Source organism: Manis pentadactyla, chromosome 3 (assembly GCF_030020395.1).
Source record: "Manis pentadactyla isolate mManPen7 chromosome 3, mManPen7.hap1, whole genome shotgun sequence".
Taxonomy (NCBI): domain Eukaryota; kingdom Metazoa; phylum Chordata; class Mammalia; order Pholidota; family Manidae; genus Manis; species Manis pentadactyla.
Genome location: NC_080021.1, coordinates 20649603 through 20671476, shown reverse-complemented (window position 1 = coordinate 20671476; position 21874 = coordinate 20649603). Strand labels below are relative to the sequence as shown.

At 38.0% G+C, this 21874-nt stretch overlaps 1 pseudogene; it reads right to left on the bottom strand.

Annotated features, from left to right (window-relative positions):
• Positions 1-836: 836 nt before the first annotated feature.
• On the bottom strand, positions 837-2368 carry LOC118932220 (metalloendopeptidase OMA1, mitochondrial-like; annotated as a pseudogene).
• Positions 2369-21874: the final 19506 nt, after the last annotated feature.

Below are 21874 nucleotides of genomic sequence, written 5' to 3'. Positions count from 1 at the left end.
ACCTGTGGGTGTGGGAGGGCAGAGGGGTATATGAGAACTCTATATTTTCCACACAATTTTGCTGTGAACCTGAAAATGTTGAAAAATAAGTTCTATTAAAACTTAAGCAAAAAAAAAAGGGTGGGGGGAGGGAGGGTGTAGGAATGATGTTTCTCCCTTCTGGGGCACAGCATCTGGGAGAGACTAAGTACCACCATTGCAATTCTTGCATTGATAAGTAATGTAAGAGGAATTTGGCAAATAAAAGACCCAAGGGAATACAGATTCCGGTAACAACTCCAATTAAAAGATAAATGGTCTCTTGAAGTAGTATGTATTCACTGAGGTGTTTTGATAATTGATTAGAGACTTAATTTTGAGTGTTTTCTTAATTATCGAGCCCGTACCCCAAGGTCTCTAGCAGTTCCTCCATTCTTATGCCAGGCATGCCATGTATACAGTGTGCTCCAAAGGGAGCTAAGGATGCTGAACTGCTTGATTTTCACAGCTCTGGGTAACAGGCTTTCTGCAAGAATGGATTGCTTTCTGGCTCACTCTTTCCTGCAAGCTTAGAGTAATCACTGGCACACAGCAGAGATACAATTAGTGACTTTTAAAAAATGTGTTATATTAATTTATTCTGGGCATTTTCCTCATTGAAGATATTTTAAAATAGATTAAAATCATCAATGTTTCATGAAAAATAAATACTTAGAAGAATTAGGTAATACCTGTAATAGATATAATTTGACCCTGAATATCCACTTTTGGTTTCATTGCAAACATCATTTTTTTAAAGTAACATAAAAATGATAGATTGCTGCATTCTTCATATGTTGTGTCTCAAAAATTTTAATTCAATTTCCAGTTCTTTTCTCAACAATCTATGTTAATGGTATTTGCTCCTGTTTTTGAATGGGAGGAGCATGCATGATCTATTAAACAGTTATGCTTAGGTCTTTTTTTCCTTATTCTTCAAGAAAATGTTTCATGTTGAGTTTGCACAATAATGGAGGGTCTGGTCCAGAGATGATGGGCAATTACAGATCCCTAATTCTGGGAACTCATTATGAGTCTTTTCAAGTGCTCAGCTCGATTTTCATGAGAAGGGTGTGTGGATCACCATTCAACCAATTTAGGATGACCACGGAGGCTATCTGCAAATTTTATCTCCTGCCAAAACCCTGAACAGGCTCTGACGTCCACACAAACTTTTGCAGCAAGCTGTAGTCCAAATCTGAGCGCTTCAGCCTCCAAGACTCTACTCCATGGTCTATTAAACATATAGTCCTATTTAAACTGTAACCACTGTCTCCAAAGTGCCAAACTATCTTGAGGACAAATGACCCAAATCATTGTGAGAAAAATCATACCTAAGAAATTTAATAAACCAACAAAGCTAGCCTTTTCTTCAACTTGCCCAAGTACCACATGTGCTAGTTCATGGCCCAGAAAAAAGTTGATACATGTCAGTTACACTGTTTAAAATCCCACTGAAGATAAATACTTGTGTATTTGCAATCACAAAGCAGTGCCCACTTAGGTAACGCATATGCTAAAATTGGAATCACAAAGGCATTCATATCTGGGGAATCAACCACATGAATAATCTAACTGATATCAGAGATCCCGGGGATGCATTCAATTAGGTGAGGAAACACTTCTGTAACAGTCTGCTGTTGGGTGTCTTTCTTAGCATGTCATTTCAAAAATTCTTGATCCTATGGGTTATATTCTAGTTCTGATAAAAGTCTGAAATATTCTTTTCCCAGAACACTACAAGTAACAATCCCCAACTCCTCAAACCAAGGAGTAACTCCCATTTTTTTCTTCCTTACACTTTCCTTAAATAGTTCCTTCTAATGAGGAGGAAGCCCCGCCATGTCCTCAAGCCCCTGCATACTTACAATGATCACAAGTAGTTTCTGGACTGGTTAAAGAATCACCAACAAGAGAGGAATCCTAAGTGTGGAGACCCCTGATGTCTCTTATAGAAGAACAGTTTAGAGGATACAATACTGAAAAGCAGGAAGGACTACAATTCCTTTTTATCAGTAGCTGAGAAAGAGTCACTTGAAAGAGTCACTCCATGCAGTGTATTTTTGGGTAATCATCCAAATTTCCTTACTTTTGGTACTTAAGAAGCATCCTGTTCTTTTGTTATGTAAAGTTCTATAAAAATGAAAAATTTTCTAAGCAGAAAAGCTAAACTATCACACTGATTTTCTCCCAGGCTCCCATACTTATTGACTGTATGGTGAATTTATATTTGATGACAGTCCGGTGAGGTCTCAGCCACTGTGCAACGTTTTCTCCAGTTGGTTAGTGAATTAAATCAGAAGAAAACACAATTGCTAGTAACAGATTACAGTCCATAGATGAAGCTCATCTTTCTTTTGCTTGATTATCCTTGCAGTGGTGAAAGCAAAGATGATTCCTCCTAATTAGTCAATGTGTTTGCTTATTTGCTTTTCTATGTGAGTTAGTAAACAATGCAATTGCCTATGCCTTTTTCTCCCCTACTGTAAACTCAGTGAGGGACAGGCTGTCATTGAGTACCATTATGACACCAATCCCTGGCACAATATCAGCAAATAATAAATGCTCAGTAAAAAATTTGAAGAATGCCTGAGCGAGCACAGCTGTTTCTGGAATGCCCTTTCAAGCACTGTGGTGCAATCACTTAGTCTTGAGCTAGAAATCAAACATTTAGGTTCCAGGCACAATTCCACCCATTTTCATTATCTATCCTTTCATAAATCTTGAAAGTTCTGAACCTCAATTTCACTATCTGAAAAGTGAGCACAGATCAATCTAACAAGCCCTTGTAAGACTGGTGAGGCCCTAGCAAGGTAACGCAGAGGAAAGCACTGTGTGTGTTAAGCTGCTGTATAGGTGCTTGATCAGACACGGCATGCCACCCTGACATCGATCAGGGAAATAATTTACTAAGTGAGTGGGGAGGGTGAGGGGGTGGAGAATACTTGGTCAGCCAGAATTCTCAGGGGAGAAATGAGTATTATTGGAAGAAATATTCAATAAACTACCTGAGGTAGCAAGTGAGATCCCCTACCGCTGCTTCCTCAGGAGGCAGGCTCCACTTTCAAATAATGCACAGTGAAACTTTCTTCTAAGAAGGGAGGCCTCCACTTAATTGCAGACCTTCTGAATATAGAGCAGATTGTAATTATGGAGCCAGAAGAGCATTGCTTGAGGCACAGAGGGTTAGTTTTTCCCTACAACTCTCCCTGGAAATTAATCAAAGAGACAAAATATTTTATGTCTTTAAGTTAAGACTTTGAGATGATGCCTGCCTTCAAAGATACCAAATTAAAAGTCTGCCTGGGATGTACATATATTGTAACCCAGCCTCATGTCTAATCACGTCTGCATCAGACTGCACTATAGCAAGACTAAAAAAAAATTTGGCCTGTGCCCATTAAGGTCCAAACATATTAATGTAGGTGGGACCAAGGTCAATCTTATTAGCCAGAAAGTTAATTTCACATAACAATGGGGAACAGACTTGAAGCCAGAACCAAGTCTGGTTTTATCTCATAGTGTACCAAATGGTTTACAAGTGATTGTATTTCAAATATTGATTCAAAAGCGTTAAATAGATTGGTTATTTGTACTGTGTTTTTCAATTCCCTTTCTCTAAATGGATGGCCTGCCCTCAAACTAGGCAGATGAAAACTCGTAACAGTTTGCTAATGGATGTCAGAATCATGCTCATTTTATGCAAGTGTTCTTTCATTTATTCCTTAATTCATCAAACATACATTAGATGCCTGAATGGTCTAAGCATCTGGAATTGCATAGGGAATTAGAGTAAATACAAACAAACATTGTGTGTATGTGTGATCTGAAATGTTTACTAGTTGTGGTCTGAGAGAAGAAACATACCATTAAAATAAAACATTTGGTTCTTGGGCTGATTTCCAAGATGTTTGAAAAAACTGGCCATTTTCTGTGTTCCCTCTCCACGACTGTGTTGAATCAGAGAATAAAGCCACCAGAGATTTAACTGCTGTATTGCATTTCTGTTACACAAATTAAGTAGAATACTGACATTTGAATTATACCTACTCTCATTTTGATACTTTTCCAAGATTACCTGAAAATATTAAAACAGTTTGAAATAGACTCTTCCATGCATTGATTTATTCATCCAGCAAACATTTGTCAATACCTATTATTGATAAATGTGCTAAGTACAGTGAGTAAGTACTGAGGAGTAGAGTGTTCTGGAAGACATTTTTATTTGAAAATAAGCAGCAATTGAATAAACAGTTTAAAATTCAATATGATAGTACCAGTGTATCAATTCATCCACATTACAGAGGATGTACAGAGGCACATGGAGGAAGAGCAAGTTTAATTGGACCTGGGTCTTCAGAGAAGGCTTCCTGGAGAATGTTAAATTGCATTTGGAAAGAATAGGGGTTGAAGTTAGGGATGGGCATGTCAGAATGAAGGATGGGCATTGCATTCTCTAAGGAACAGAGCTGCAACAAAACATATATGTCCTGAGAAATAGAACCAATTCATGCCTGCTGGGGAAAAGAATGCAAAGGAGTACATATGATAAACTTGGTTTTAGGTATTTTTAACTTGAGTATGACAAATCCATCTCCCTATGATCCATTAGTTGAAATTCGCATGGAGTTTCTCACACTCCTCCTCTCTCCTTCAGACTATGATAACTTTATGATCATATTGTTGTGATATGGTTAAAAAAAACAATGTCCCTTAAAAAATATGGGCAACCTAATTTAGAAACGACTACATGACTACAAAGAGAAACTTGGAAGGCCACTTTGAAGTACCTCTATACAGCCATACAAATCTTATCCAAAATCTCGGTCCCTCCTTACCATCTCCCTCCCTAGCATCTCTTATTTTCTAATAAGCTTCTCCATCTCCTTCTCCTTCTCCATGCCTGACCCTCGGTATCTATGACTGCATACCAAACCTGCTCTTTCATCAGGCCACATGGTTTCCAGATTTCGTTATTTCTAGAAAAATCTGCTTCCATAATTCTTTGGAACTTGTTGCGAGCCTCCTTGGGGACTGACTGTGCCAGTAGTATTCCAGGCTCACTTTCTTCACCCGATCTCCAGCTCTTCACAGAGATCTGCTATTCAAATTTGAGCTTTGGGTAAAATTTTATTTGAAAAGAGAGTTCTTACGCTTCTCTAAATTTTAAAACCACTCTCCTTCTTATCTAATTCTCACTTTTTGAGGATAAACTAAGGTAACAGCGAAGTGACCGCTTCAGTACTATATACCTAGACAAAACCACATTCAAGCATGGATCCTTTATTCTCAGATGCTCCTCTCATCAGGTTATTCCAGGCAAGAGTTCTCCTCTGCCATATTGCCAGCCGCAGGGGAATAAATCCCTGTCTGGAAAGTGTAATGTCAAGAGAGTTACCACTCACTCCATGTTTCCTTTTAAGTGTAGACTAGCTGCCTCCTAAGCTCCTTTTAGCTTTAATCAGAAACACTCTGGCCATAATTTTCCATATTTAATTTAATTTAGGAGACACTAACTATGAATTTTCTAAATTTACTATGCTCAGTCTTGGAAACACAAGTGTATATATATATATTTATTCCTTGAAATGGAGTTTCTCATCAACTTCTTTGGGGGTGGGGACACACACACACGCATATAGAGGTGCTGTTAAGGGTTAAACTGTGTCCCCCAAAAGATACACTGAAGTCCTAACCCCCCAGTACCTCAGAAAGTGACCTTACTTGGAAACAAGTTGGTTGCATATGTTACTTGTTACCATGAGAGCTCACTGGAGTAGGGTGGGGCCCTAATCCTACGTGACTGGTGTCCTTATAAGAAGACGACCACACAAACTCACAGAGAAACAGGGAGAATGCCACGTGAGGATGGAGGCAGAGACTGGAGGGATGTGTCTACGGTCCAAAGAACACCAAAGATTGCCAGCCACATTAGAAGCTAGGAGAAAGGCATGGAACAGATTCTCCCTCAGGGCCCTCAGAAGGAAGCAAACCTGTTCTGGACTCCTTGATTTTGGAATCTGAGCCACCAGCGTTGTGAAACAATAAATATTGTTTTAAGCCAACCAGTCTGTAATACTCTGTTATGGCAGCCACAGGAGTCTGATGCACAGGTACGAAGTTCACAGCTGAAGAAGCCATGAGCAGCAATGCTGTGTGTCTCACACACATGGGGCGCAGGTGACATTTGAGTTGGGTGCTCACAGATAGGTTGGAGTCATGCAGAGGGAAGAGGAAGGAGGTGCATTCACAGGAAAGAAGGAGGCAGAGCAAAGGACAGGCTCTGGAAAGATCTTTTTGGATTTGAGCCATGCTGAGGAGCCCTGGACCGCTCCAGCATGGAATATGGGGTGCTTTGTGTACAGACTGTTGCAAGAGTTTACTTAAGTCAGGAAAAAACTGAAGTTCTGGAATCACTGTACGCTTGTGTGTGTGTGTGTGTGTGTGTGTGTGTGTGTGTGTGTGTGTGTGTGTGTGTGTGTGTGTTTAAATATGTATCTATCCCCAGATGGTTTTTCTTTCTTTCTTTTAATTTCTTTTTAATTAGGGCAGCTATTCTCTCCAAACATGTTTTTGTTTATCTCAAACTAAGTATATAGTTTCAACATATGGAGCATATTTTGTTTTACTTCAGTTTATCTTAAGAAATCAGCTTTCCTAACTCTTGTTGGCAGTGGACCCAAATGATTTCTTGCCTTTTCTTTCTTTACTTTCTCTTCTTCCCTATTTTGTTTTGATTATGATTCTTCTCTATCTCCTTCCGCTCATTTTCTCTCCTTCCCCCCTTTCCTTCTTTCTATCTTTCCTTCCTTGCTTCCCTATCTTCTTTTTCCTTCTGGAACATCACAAAAGACTTTCCATGTTGACGAACGGGTTCATTTAGTGGCAGGGCCCAACAGCTCCTTGGCTTGTGGACATTTCATTAGCCTAGAAAGTATACAAACTGGAAATAAGGTTAATAAACAAGTCATGGATATTATTTACCCTTTCATATTCAGTATCATGAACTTGGCATTCAAGTCTGCTCATAATCTGCACCCAGACTATTTTATCAGCCTTGTTTTGCACATGTTTGACCTCAGTGTGTTTGGCTTCCCTGGTCTTCCTTTTCTTTATTTCTATCTTCTCTGCCTACTGCGCTCCACTGACCCTTCTGGATTCAGCTCACATTTCCCTCCCTTTTAACACATTTTATAATGCTCCCTGGCATAATTAATCATTTTCTCCCCAGATTCTCCTAGAGCTTTATACATTCCTCTAGACTTGCTTTATTGTGATTAGTGTTTATTTTCATATACGTCTCTCCCACTAAACTGAGGCCAAAAATGATTTCCTATTGTCCCCAAATCTTCAATATCCAGTAGAGTGGCTGGAAGAGAGTAAGCACTCATAAATTCTCACTGAAGACATACCTGAGTCAAAGAGATGACACTCCTGCAAAAGCTTGTCTTCAATACCCATGCAACTCTTTTTTATTCACATCCACACTCGGTTTGAAGAGCTCTAGAAATCTCAGACCCTGGGTATTAGAGGCACAAAGCCACTTAGAACACTGAGTGTAACATAGATAGGGGAACTTCTGCTTTCTTGGTATGTATATCCTTGCAGCAAAAACTCGGCATCTAGAGGACTTCAAATACAGTATGTGAGCACAGTGACATATCCATGAATATTTCTGCAGTGACACTAGACAAAAGGGTTTACTACTCATGCCAACTGTAAAAACTGGAAGCAGTTACACTATAACGAGATTGTCTAAGGGTAAGTGTGCTGTAAGTCACTTGTGAGGTCTTTCAGAACCGTGACAGGAGTAGAGTCCTGTGTGTAATGTCTACTTAGCACGTCTGTACTGTCCTAAAACAGAGCCGATTTCTTCCATCTTATAACGCTTGACACCTCATTTGACACATTGAACATGATCTGCAAAGGGCTGTTGAATTAAGGAAGGCAGATTGTCAAAGCGGATAAATAGAAATCCAAGTTCAACAGCTTCATAGGTACAGCTGAAGAACTCCGGCAGTCTCCTGTTGCCAGTAAGCCTTTTAAGTGACTTTGTGACATAAGAAACTTTTAAAATTATAGTGCATGACCCTTAATTCCAGCAACTTACTTCTAGCTTCAGTGACCTTGATAATGGCATTTTTTTTTCCCCTTCAAGCATTGCTCAGTGGAAATCTGTGTGCTGAGTAGGATTAATGGCCCATGGAAAAAACATAGGTTCTGGCTATGTGTCTACAATGACTGTAACCTAACCATTTCCTTCTAACAAGGAGCTTGGAAGTAGCAGTAGTAAAAGGTGGTAAGGAGAAAAACGTGGGGAGGATAAAATAGATGAGGTAGGTTGTGGGCCAAGGTAGAGAGGTAGAGCAGGGTAGGAGTGAGTGGTGGCGGGTCTGGAAGAGGAGGAAGAGCAGCGTTGTGGCAGGTAGTAGAGGGATCTGCATGCACCAGGGGCATCGGTCTCACTGCACCACCCCCATGTTCTTCACTGTGTTCCTTCCAAGGGTCCTTACCTCCAACTCTTATGGCAAATTGGAAGTTTCTTGTCCTGTAGAAGTAAAAAACCTCTACATCTCTTTGGCACTTTTCACTGTAGAGCTAGAGCACTGGGCCCCAGGTCAGGGTACATTTCTGCCACATCAGAACTAGGGGACTTTACAACCTGGGAGAAACCCTAACTTTTCTGTACCTGGGTTTCCCCATCTTCATTAGAAAAGAGGTGGAGGCAGGAACTGAGATGAGGAAGAATGTTTACCGAATGTCAAGCACTATAGACACATCTGGATTCTTATCTTTAGAGTGTTTGTATGGCAGGATAGGATTTCTCAAGTGAGGAAACTCAGTCTCAGACAGGCCAAGGACCAGCGATTAAAGGAGCACACAGTTTATCAGTGGCAGAGTTCTAGGACCATCCCCCCATGACTTTCACCAAAATACTGGTTTGGTTTGGTTTCCCCCACCCTCATCTTCAGAAACCACACTGTCTTTAATAGTAACAATATATAAACTTTAGTTAGGAAGTGTTTTCTCATTACAACAGGATAACTTTACTTATATTTAGTATTATTTAAGTAACCTGTTTTATTTTCATTTAAACCTAAAGTGAAACAATCTGGATAAGGAATTTCTTTCATAGTTAGAAGGGATTTTCTGGCTAAATAGCTCACAGATCTGGACCCTGAGGTTCTGAGTATTTGATAAATTGTTACCTGGTGACAAACGAACTATACTGGCAGAGCCAGTATGATAGCCTCTTGCTGATGCATGTCACCAGGCCCCTTGCTTTGACTGAGCGCCAAATTAATCAAGAGAAAACAATCTTTATAAGCCACATTAAACATTTCCAGCAGCCCTTCATGGTAGACTCCTAAACCACCAGTGTGGTCAAGCCAGGAGTCTTAAGAGCTTTTCTACAGCTATTTGGAACCTGTATTCAGAAGGCCATCGCTCTTGGGTGTCCTGAATGAAAAATAAAGTTTTTACCAGAATGGAGATGGGCTCCCCTCCCCATCTCCTGCTGTGGAGAGAGGACGTGGTCCACTAGACAAACCTGGAAGGGAGGTGGGCACAGCTCCCACTTGGAAATTTGCCGTAGGGACCGCTCAGCTACCAACCCATCGGTCACCCGCTTCCAGGTTTCCCACCTTCCTTCCTTCACTCTCCAGTGGAGAATATTCTCTGTTGTTTGGCTTGAGAGACAGCCTGGGTTTCTCTGGCTCTCCCGTCCTCAGCCAAGCTGCACAAATTCATAATGACTCAAACTACAAATGCATACTGCCAGCCCAAGGATGGCTTCTCTGAAAACAGCCAGGGGCTGTATCTTTAATGCTTTGAAGCCCATTTTCTCTCCGGGAGAGTAACTGCTGTCTACATCCGTACGGCACTTTCCACTGGAGAGCTACAGCTCTGTTGAGGGTTGTCTCCAGCTCTGTCAGTGTTGAAACAGAAGCTCCTTTGTAAACCCCAATTTCATGCCATGAAAAGATTCCACTCTACATTAAGACCTTAAGCATAGTTTGGGGAAAATGTTAGTCTTTTAAAATAAGAAACCAGCAAAACTGCCACAATAACAGAGGGATTTCCAATTTACAAAGCGCTTTCCACGGGCTGGCCTTGCTTCTCTTTGACTCTAAACCACAGAACAAGTGCATTGGTTAGGAAGGAGTTTGTCACAGAAATCTCCCGCATGCCCCATCCAGCCCCACTGACAACACTCAGGCTTGGAAAAGTCGAGCTCCTCTTGGCACCAGTGTCTGCTCCCACTATTTTCTCTGCCGGGACTTCTCAGGGGAACCCTGCCCGCCCTCTCGCTCTCCATTCTGTTTAATTTCCTCTTATCCTTCACTTGTGAGCTCAAGGCAGATTTTCAGGGAAGTCACATCTTACCTGCCCATCCTACTCCTAACATTCCTGTGTATATAGAAAGGAAACCGAGTCAAGTTTCTGTTTTCCAGATATATGAAATCAATATGAAATATAGATTGATTATTGTAATATTTGTCACCCTGTTAAGCTGAAAGTCATTTCTGTGTTCAATGTACTGTATCTATAGCACATGTCTAGTATATAATAGCTCAAGAAATACGTAAGAATGAGATGAATAATCACCACCCACCTTTTTTTTTCAGTTGAGAAATTTAAATTTCAAAACAACACGTCAAAGTTTCTGTTACTAATGAGATTTTTGAGTCAGAGAGAGATGTAATTCAAATTTCAGCATTGCCATTTACTCACTTGGGTGATTTTCTTTGCGTTTCTGGTTTTTTCCTATATCTGTTAAATTCAGATAATAGAAACTAAGAGGATAGTTGCATGTTCTACAAGAGATGAAGTATATATATACACAGTGCTTGTGTCTGTTAGTATGCTCTTAATAAATCCATTCATGCATTTTAAGTCTATTAGCTGGACTACTGATTCTAGTCAATGAAAGTCTATGAAACTATTTCTATATTGTTCAAAAACATTCTTACAAGTGAAAAATCTGAAGCAAAAGAAAAATGAGTGCTAAATGTAGTGGTTTCTCTCTTTCTTTTTTCCTTTAGTTTATAAGGTAGTGACAGAAGAGATTGTGGAATAAAATTTTCAAGGCAATAAAAATGGAAGTGAATATAATACTTTTTCAGTTTATGTAGCATCTTACTAAATGTCTGGTATAGTGCTTGGTGCCTTCTCATTTATTCTAAGTAACAAGGATTGTTTGAAAGATAGGCCCAAGTTGAAAATGCAAATACCCTGGAGGAAATGAAACGAAGGATTTCTCATGTTGAAACCAAGAGTGAACTCATTATGTCTTTAGTGGTGGATTTGCTAAGAGATGGAGATAAGGAAAACAGCCAAGATGTAGTAAAAGAAGTTGTCTATAGAGAAGTCTTGAGCAGTTTTTAAAAAAGAGGAAGAAAAGGGGGAAAAAAGCAAAGAAAGAGAGGAGAATAAGCATCAAATATTATGAGATAGTTCATTCAGTTTCTTGACACTTTGTGTTTGATCCATCAGGCCATCTGGGGTGTTCTATAATATTATTTCCAATGTATATCCTCTGTATTGCATTACTGAGCTATTATATACACAATACAGACCAATTTAGTAATGCAGTAGCAAGGGAATATAAAGATACTGTACTTCAAGAATTCTATTTCAGGCTAAGAGTGAAAGAAGGATATTGGAAAACCCACACATACCTGATTTAATACATATTATCTAATTCATTTAACTTTAAAACTGCTGTAATACAGCTACATTAGAAGCAGTAATTACACATATTTAAAACTTTGGCTAGAGATATATGATTGAAAACACAGACATGGGTAGCAAGATATGAACGATAACAGGCAGGGGAATAGTAATCAAAAGGATCTGGGTTCAAATCATGCTGTGCTGTTTATCTCTGTAATATTAAGATTAGGGAATAAAATCTGTGGGTAGTAATGTCTACATTACAGGGCAGATATGATTAAATACGATTGAAATAATCTAATGTCTATATACTAATACCTGTAATGCAGTGTAAATTTAATAAATGCTGTTTTTTTTCCTCAAAAGCATGTGTCCTTTCTGACTCTCATTTCCTTGATACTTTGTTTTTTCAACAGGAGAGAAAGGATAAAGCATCCCTGAAATATTAAGTGGTGTTCATGGTGCCATTCTCACCTACCATATACCTGATTCCTTACTCCTTTATCTTTACCTCAGTTATTTTAAGGAAAAAAAGTTATTAGGGGTGAAGCCAAGCTCTTTCTTATTCGAAAGGGGACCAAAGGTCATATGCATACATCCAAGCGTGCTTGTGCTCTTCAGGAAGGAAAAGGTTCAAGCTTATTTTACTCTGCATATATAGACACCTAAGTCATTGCTTTTTCATGACATATTGATGGGCTAAACTACTATTACAATATTGAATAGGAGTGATAAAACTGAATATCCTTGTCTTGTTACTGACTTTCAGGAGAAAGCATTTGGGTTTTTCACCATTAAATGTGGTGAGAGCAGCATGGTTTTCATAGACACTCTTTATTAGATTAAGCAATGTGCCTTCTATTTCTAGGTCAATGAGGCTCTTTTTTAGGATTCGATGTTGGATTTTGACAATTTTTTTTCTACATCTTGATATGATTATATTTTTCATCCTGGTAACATGGTTGATTAAATTGATGAAATTTAAATATTAAAATATTAAGCTAATCTTGCATTACAGGGGAAAAAACATTTTGACCACTATCCTTTATATATAGTAATTGATTTGAGTTGGAAAATTGTATTTATATTTATAAAGGATATAATTCTGCAGCTTCTTTTTTTTCTAATGTCTTTGGTTTTGGTATCAGAAGAATAATGACCTCAGAATATTTGGAATGTGTTCTTTCTTCAAATTTCTGGAAGAGTGTTTGCAGAACTGTGTTATTTCTTCCTTAAATACTTGGTGCAATTCACTGTTGAAATAGCTTGGCCTGGAGTTTTCTTTGTGGGGAGGATTTTTTTTTTTTTAATGTATTCGTTCCTTTTTTTTTGGTATCATTAATACACAATCACATGAGCAATTCAGGAGAGGATTAAAGATGGCAGCATGAGAGGTGAGACAGAGGCATCCTTGTAAAACTGCATGTAATATGAAAATATAATTAGTACAACTAATACTGAAAGAGCAACAGGAAAGAGGGCTGCACCAGACTGCATACACCTGGAGAAAAGAATAGACCTCACAGAATAGGGTAAGTACCAAAGCCACAGTCCAGAAGGAACCAAGCCCTTCCCCCACCCTACTTCACCAGCTGGAGGAAAAGAAACAAAGCAGGGAGGGAGTGGAGGCTGGGGACTGCTGAACACCTAGTTCTGGAGATCTGCTCTGGAAGGCCAAACCTACATTGCAGGGTGCTCTGGATATTAGGTAGGTTTGGAAAGCTAGGACAGGTAGAATACCTAGAGACACTGAGATTCCAGCTGCTTGTGGAAAACAGGGATCCATATCTAGCTGCTCTGGGACGAAAGAAAGGCCAGTAGTCTGAGAGACTTCCTAACAGTGAGAGGGCTGCTGAAGAGGCAAGGATTGCACAGAGCTTACTGCTCAGGAGAAAGGACAGGTAGACAAAATTGTTGGGTGCACTGTGCCCAGCAGGTTGGGAACTTTCTCGATCTTCAGGCAGTCCAGCCTGAGGCTGGCTATGCAGATCCAGGGCCACCCTCCATGATATATAGCACCTTCCTCCCAGCCAGCCTGCACCTGGCTCGCAAAATGGCAAACCCTGCCCTGGCATCAGGCCAGCCAGAGGGAAGTCCCGCCTACAGCAGCTACAAATGTAAAGCATAGAGGTTTACACCTGTGTGCTTGGCCCACTGGTTCTGGCAGTGGAAATAGGCACAGAAGCCAAGAAGTAGGAAACAGCTCTTTCCTTCCCCCCAGGCACCACCACCCCTCCACTGCAAACTCCAACATTGCTTAAGGGGCTGAGCACTCCAGAGAGTAGAACTTCGGGCACTAGAGTGCACCATATACAAATATGAACTGCCAAAGGAACCTGGTTCAAAGCAAAATCATACATACACCAGTGAAAGAGTATGTATGATTTTGCTTTGAACCAGGTTCAAAGAAACTGAACTCATGAATCTTCCTAAAAGAGATTTCAAAATAAAAATCATAAACATGCTCATGGAGGTACAGAAAAATATTCAGGAACTCAGGAATGAATTCCGGTCAGAGATCCAATCATTATGGAGCACAGTATCAGAAATGAAATATACAATGGTAGGTTTTAAAAGCAGATTGGATACAATGGAGGAGATGATAAATGAAATAGATATTAGAGAAGAGGAATACAAAGAAGCTGAGGCACAGAGAGAAAAGAGGATCTCTAAGAATTAAAGAATATTTAGAGAACTGTGTGACCAATCCAAACAGAACAATATTCGTATTACAGGGGTGCCAGAGGAAGAAGACAGAGACAAAGGGATAGAAAGTGGCTTTGAGGAGGTAACTGCTGAACACTTCCCTAATCTGGGGAAGGAGATCATCTCTCAGGCCATCGAGGTGCACAGATCTCCCAACACAAGGGACCCAAGGAAGACAATGCCAAGACATATAATAATTAAAATGGCAAAGATCAAGGATAAGGACAGAATTTTAAAAGCAGCTAGAGAGAGAAATAAAATCACATAAAAGGAAAGCCCAGCAGGCTATCATCAGACTTCTCAGCAGAAACCTTACAGGCCAGAAGGGAGTGGCATGATGTATTTAATGCAATGAAGCAGAAGGGCCTCGAACCAAGAATACTTTATTCAGCAAGATAATCATTTAAATTTGAAGGAGGGATTAAACAATTTCCAGATAAGCAAAAGCTGAGAATTTACCTCCTACAAACCATCTCTACAGTCTAGTTTGGAGGGACTACTATAGAGGTAAGTGTTCCTCAGGTTTAAAAGCTGTCATCAGAGGTAATAAAACCACAGCAAAGAAAGTTGAACAGTTAATTACAAAGCAAATGTCAAATTAAATCAACTACCCCCAAAGTCAGTCAAGGGATAGAGAAAGAGTACAGAATATGATACCTGTTATATAAAAAATGGAGGAGAAAGAAAAGGAGGAGAGAAAAAGAACCTTTCCATTGTGTTTGTAATAGCAAACTAAGTGAGGTAAGTTAGAATCTTAGATAGTAAGGAATTAACCTTGAACCTTTGGTAACCACAAATCTAAAGCCTGCAATGGCAATAAGTACATAGCTATCAATAATCACCCTAAATGTAAATGGTCTGAATGCACCAATCAAAAGACATAGAGTCACTGAATGGATAAAAAGACAAGGTCCATCTATATGCTGCCTACAAGAGACTCCCTTTAAACCCAAGGACATACACAGACTAAAAGTGAAGGTATGGAAAAAAAAATTTCATGCAACTAATAGAGAGAGAAAAGCAGGAGTTGTAGTACTTGTATCAGACAAAATAGATTTCAAAACAAAGAAAGTCACAAGACACAAAGAAGGACATTACATAATGATAAAGGGGTCAATGCAACAAGAAGATATAACCATTGTAAATATCTATGCACCCAACACAGGAGCACTTACATATGTGAAACAAATACTTACAGAATTAAAAGGGGATATATAATGTAATGCATTCATTCTAGGAGACTTCAACACTCCATTCACTCCAAAGGACAGATCAACCAGACAGAAAATAAGTAAGGATACGGAGGCACTGAACAACACATTAGAACAGATGGACCTAACAGACATCTACAGAACTCTACACCCAAAAGCGGCAGAATACACATTCTTCTCAAGTGCACATGGAACATTTTCAAGAATAGATCATATAGTAGGCCACAAAAAGAGCCTTGGTAAATTCAAAAAGATTGAAATTGTACCAACCATTTCCTCAAACCACAAAGGTATGAATCTAGAAATTAATTTGCAAAGAAAATGAAAAATCCCACAAACACATGGAGGCTTCACAACATGCTCCTAAATAGCCAATGGATCAATGAACAAATAAAAACAGAGATCAAGCAGTATATGAAGACAAATAACAACAATAATTCAATACTGCAAAATCTGTGGGACACAGCGAAGGCCGTGCTAAGAGGAAAGTATATTGCAATACAGGCCTACCTCAGGAAAGAAGAACAATTCCATATGAACAGTCTAAACTCACAATTAATGAAACTAGAAAAAGAAGAACAAATGAGGCCCAAAGTCAGTAGAAGGAGGGACATAAAAAAGATTAGAGCAGAAATAAGTAAAATCGAGAAGAATAAAACAACAGAAAGAATCAGTGAAAGCAAGAGCTGGTTCTTTGAGAAAATAAACAAAATAGATAACCCCCTAGCCAGAATTATTAAGAAAAAAAATAGAGTATACACACATAAATAGAATCAGAAATGAGAAAGGAAAAATCACTACGGACACCACAGAAATACAAGGAATTATTAGAGAATACTATGAAAAATTATATGCTAACAAACTGGATAACCTAGAAGAAATGGACAACTTTCTAGAAAAATACAACCTTCCATGGCTGACCCAGAAAGAAACATAAAATCTGAACAGACCCATTACCAGAAATGAAATTTAACTGGTAATCAAAAAACTACCTAAGAACAAAACACATGGACCAGGTGGCTTCACCACTGAATTTTATTAAACATTTTAGTGAAGATCTAATAGCCATCCTTCTTATTAAAGTTTTCCAAAAAGTAGAAGAGGAAGGATACTTCCAAACTCATTCTGAGGCCAGCATCACCCTAATACCAAAACCAGGCAAAGATACCACATAAAAGAAAATTACAGACCAATATCCCTGATGAACATAGATGAAAAAATACTCAACAAAATATTAGAAAACTGAATTCAAAAATACATCAAAGAGATCATCCACCATGATCAAGTAGGATTTATTACAGGGATGCAAGAATTGTACAATATTAGAAAATCCATCATCATCATCCACCACATCAACAAAAAGGACAAGAACCACTTGATCATCTCCATAGACGCTGAAAAAGCATTTGACAAAATTGAACATCCATTCATGATAAAAACTCTCAACAAAATGGGTATAGAAGGCAATTACCTCAACATAATAAAGTCCATATATGACAAACCCACAGCCAAAATCATATGTAACAGCGAGAAGCTGAAAGTCTTTTCTTTAAGATCGGGAACAAGACAAGGGTGCCCACTCTCTACACTTTTATTCAGTATAGTTCTGGAGGTCCTCACCACAGCAATTAGACAGCACAAAGAAATAAAGGCATCCAGATAGGTAAGGAAGAAGTTAAACTGTCACTGTTTACAGATAACATGATATCGTACATAAAAAAAACCCTAAGGGATCCACTCCAAAACAATTACATCTAATATCTGAATTCAGCAAAGTTGCAGGATACAAAATTCATACACAGAAATCTGTTACATTCCTATACACTAACAATGAACTAGCAGAAATAGAAATCAGGAAAACAATTCCATTCACAATTGCATCAAAAAGAATAAAATACCTAGGAATAAACCTAACCAAGGAAGTGAAAGATGTATTCTCTGAAAATTACAAGACCTCATGAGAGAAATGAAAGAAGATACTATTAATGGAAACACATCCCATGCTCATGGATAGGAAGAATTAATATTGTTAAAATGGCCATCCTGCCTAAAGCAATCTACAGTTTCAATGCAATCCCTATCAAAATACCAATAGCATTTTTCAATGAACAAAAGCAAATCATTCTAAAATTCATATGGAACCACAAAAGACGCCAAATAGTCAAAGAAATCCTGAGAAGGAAGAATAAAGCTGGGGGGATTACACTCCTCAACTTCAAGCTCTACTACAAAGCCACAGTAATCAAGACAATTTGGTACCTGCACAAGAACAGAACAATAGACCAATGGAACAGATATAAACTCAAGCATATATGGTCAATTAATATATGATAAAGGAGCCATGTATATACAATGGGGAAATGACAGCCTCTTCAACAACTGGTGTTGGCAAAACTGGACAGCTACATGCAAGAGAATGAAACTAGATTATTGTTTAAGCCCCTACACAAAAGTAAACTCAAAATGGATCAAGGACCTGAATGTAATTCATGAAACCATAAAACTCTTAGAAGACAAGATAGGCAAAAATCTCCTGAATATAAACATGAGCAACTTCTTCCTGAATGCATCTACTCAAGGGAAACAAAAGCAAAAATGAACACATGGGACTACATCAAACTAAAAAGCTTCTGTACAGCAAAAGACACAATCAATAGAACAAAAATGAATCATACAGTATGGGAGAATATATTTGTAAATGACATATCTGACCAGGGATTAACATCTAAAGTATATAAAGAACTCACATGCCTCAACACCCAAAAAGCAAATAACCTGATTAAAAAATGAGTGGAGGATATGAAGAGAAAGTTCTCCAAAGAAGAAATTCATATGGCCAACAGACACATGAAAAGATGCTCCACACCACTAATCATTGGAGAAATGCAAATTAAAACTACAATGAGATATCACCTCACACCAGTAAGGATGGCCAGCATCAAAAAGACTAAGAACAACAAATGCTGGTGAGGATGCGGAGAAAGGGGAACCCTTCTACACTGCTGATGGGAATGTAAACTAGTTCAATCATTGTGGAAAGCTATATGGAGATTCCCATTTGCCCTGGGAATCCCACTCCTTGGAATTTACCCAAAGAATAAAACTTCTCCATTTCAAAAAGACATACTCACCCCTATCTTTATCGCAGCACTACTTACAACAGCCAAGATATGGAAGCAACCTAAGTGCCCATCAGTAGATGAATGGATAAAGAAGAAATGGTACATATACACAGTGGAATACTATTTGGCCATAAAAAAGTCCTACCATTTGCAACAACATGGATGGAGCTGGTGGACATTATGCTCTGTGAAATAAGCCAGGTGGAGGAAGACAAGTGTCAAATGATTTCCCTCCTCTGTGGAGTATAACAATGAAGCAAATCTGAAGGAACAAATCAGCAGCAGACTCACAGACTCCAAGAAGGGACTAGTGGTTAGCAAAGGGGAGGGGTGTGATAGGGCAGGTGGGGAGGGAGGGAGAAGGGGATTGAGTGGTATCATGTGTAGTACACATGGTGTGAGGGGCCACAGGGAAGACAGTGTAGCACAGAGAAGGCAAATAGTGAATCTGTGGCATCTTACCACACTGATGGACAGTGACTACAATGGTGTATAGGTGGACACTTGATAATATGGGTAAATGTAGTAAACACATTGTTTTTTCATGTGAAACCTTCATAAGAGTGTATATCAATAATACCTTAATAAAAAATATATACAATCACATGAGCAACATTTTGGTTACTAGATTCCCCCCATTATCAAGTCCCTCCATACTACTTTCCACAATGGTTGAACTAGTTTACATTCCCACCAGCAGTGTAGGAGGGTTCCCTTTTCTCCGCATCGTTGCCACCATTTGTTGTTACTAGTGTTTTCGATGCTGGCCATCCTTAGTGGTGCATTTCCCTGATAATTAGCAATGTGGAGCATCTTTTCATGTGCCTGTTGGCCATCTGAATTTCTTCTTTGGAGAAGTATCTGTTCATATCCTCTGCCCATTTTTTAATCGGGTTATTTTCTTTTTGGGTGTTGAAGTGGTGGGAAGATTTATTACTACAATTCAATTTCTTTAATAAGCATCATGCTATCCACGTTATCTATATCTTCTTTCATAAGTGTTGATATTTATTATCTTTTGAAAATTTATCCATTTCCCCTAAATCATTGAATTTAGTGGCATTAATGTTTTATATAATATTCCATTACTATTTTTTTATATATGTAGCCTCTGTATTGATATATTCCTTCATTGTTATATCAGTAACTGGTGTTTTCTCACGTATGTGTAATCTGTCTAGCTAGTGAGTTACCAAATTTATATGCTCAAAGAACCAGTTTATGATTTCTGATTTTCATTTATTTTCCATTATTTGCTATTATTTTTCTCTATCCTATTGATTTCCACTGTGGTCATTATCATTTCCTTACTGCTTACTTTAGATTTTATTTGTTCTTCTTTCTAGTTTCTTAAGATGGAAGCTAAGTTCATTGATTTGAGGACTTTTTTCCTTAATAATACAGATATTTAAGGCTATAAATTTATCTCTAATTGTGCTTTAGCAGTGTTAGGACATGTACATTTTGATATTTAGTATTTTCACTTCATTCAGTTCAAAGTACTGAATTTTAAGATTTTCTTTCATTTTTTTTTGGCCCATAGGTTATCATTTAGACATGTCTTTTATTTTCAATATTTGGGGATTTTTCAGATATCTTTTCATTATTGATTTCTAATATAATTCTATTGTGATGAGAGAACATAATTTTTATTACTTGAATTCTTTTCATATTTTTTCCCCAGAAAATATTCTATGTTGGCAAATGTTTTGTGTGCACATGAAATTTTACTGTACTATGATTGGGTACAGCAGTCTATAAATGCCAATTATGTTGGTTGAATATATTGTTCTAGTCTTATATATCTTATTGGTTTTCTGTATATCTTTTCTATCAATTAATGAGGATGTAATCTTGAAATCCCTGAGTTTAATAGTGGATTTGTCTACATCTTCTTGAAATTCTACTAGGTTTTTCTTCATGTATTTGGAATTTCTGTTGTTTAGGACATAAACATTTATGTCTTCTTGATTAATTATTCCCTTTGTCATATGAAATTGCCTTCTCTTTATCTATAGAAGGATTCTTTGCTTTGAAATCTATTTTGTTTGATATTAAGCCACTCTACTTTTTCTGATTAGTGTTAGAATATTGTCTCCCATCTTTTTATTTTAACCTATTTTTGTCTTTTAATGTAATGTTATATTGTAGGTAGTATGAGTGTAGCATTTAATGTAAATGTTTCTTTACTGTCTTCGCCTTGGCACTGTTTTTAGTGACAACTTGCTATCTTCCTTTTCTTTGTTCCTTTGTATGTAACGTGTCTTTTTGGGAGAAGCAGCCACTTTATCACTGATTTTAAGCAATTTGGTTATAATGGGCCATGTTACCATTTTTTTCATGTTTGTTTCACTTGGTGTTCAAACTTCTTAGATAGGTGGAGTTATTAGTTTCAGAAAACCTGGCATATTTCTAGCCATTCTTTCTTTGAAGATTATTTCTGCCTTTCCTTTCTCTCATTTGAGGACTCTGACTAACCATACATTGGGGCTCTTGATGTCCCACAGCTCTCTGATTCTCTCCTCATTTTTTCAGTCACTTTTCTTCATGTAGTTTACTTCATATAGTTTTTATTGTGCCTTTAAATTCACTAATTTCTTCTTCAGTGTCCATATGCTATTAATTCCATCCAGCATATTTGCCATTGCAGACATTGTAGTTTTAATCTGTAGAAATTCAATTTAGGTATTTAAAAATATCTTTTATGTTTCTGTATTATATTTTAAATATTTCTCCTGGTTTCTTGAATGTGTAGAACACAATTATAATGTCTGTTTTAGTATTTTTGTCTACCACTTTTAGTCTCTGTTCATCCTGTATTAGTTTCAACTGATTGACTCTTCTCCCCAATACTGATTGTTATTTTCCTGCCGCTTTTGCATACTTTTGTTTTTTATTGGATGCCACACATTGTGAACTTTGTATTTTCAAGTACTGGATATTTTTGCCTTTCTATAAATATTCTAGATATTATGCTGAGATGTGGTTATGTGAAAACTGTTTATTCTTTTGAATCTTCCTTATAAGGTTTGCTTGGCTGGAACAGAATAGTTTTTAAGATAGGGTTAATTTTCTCCACTTTCTAATTTTAATAAAGGGTTAATTTTAATAGAGGGTTAATTTTCTAAAATTTTAGTATAG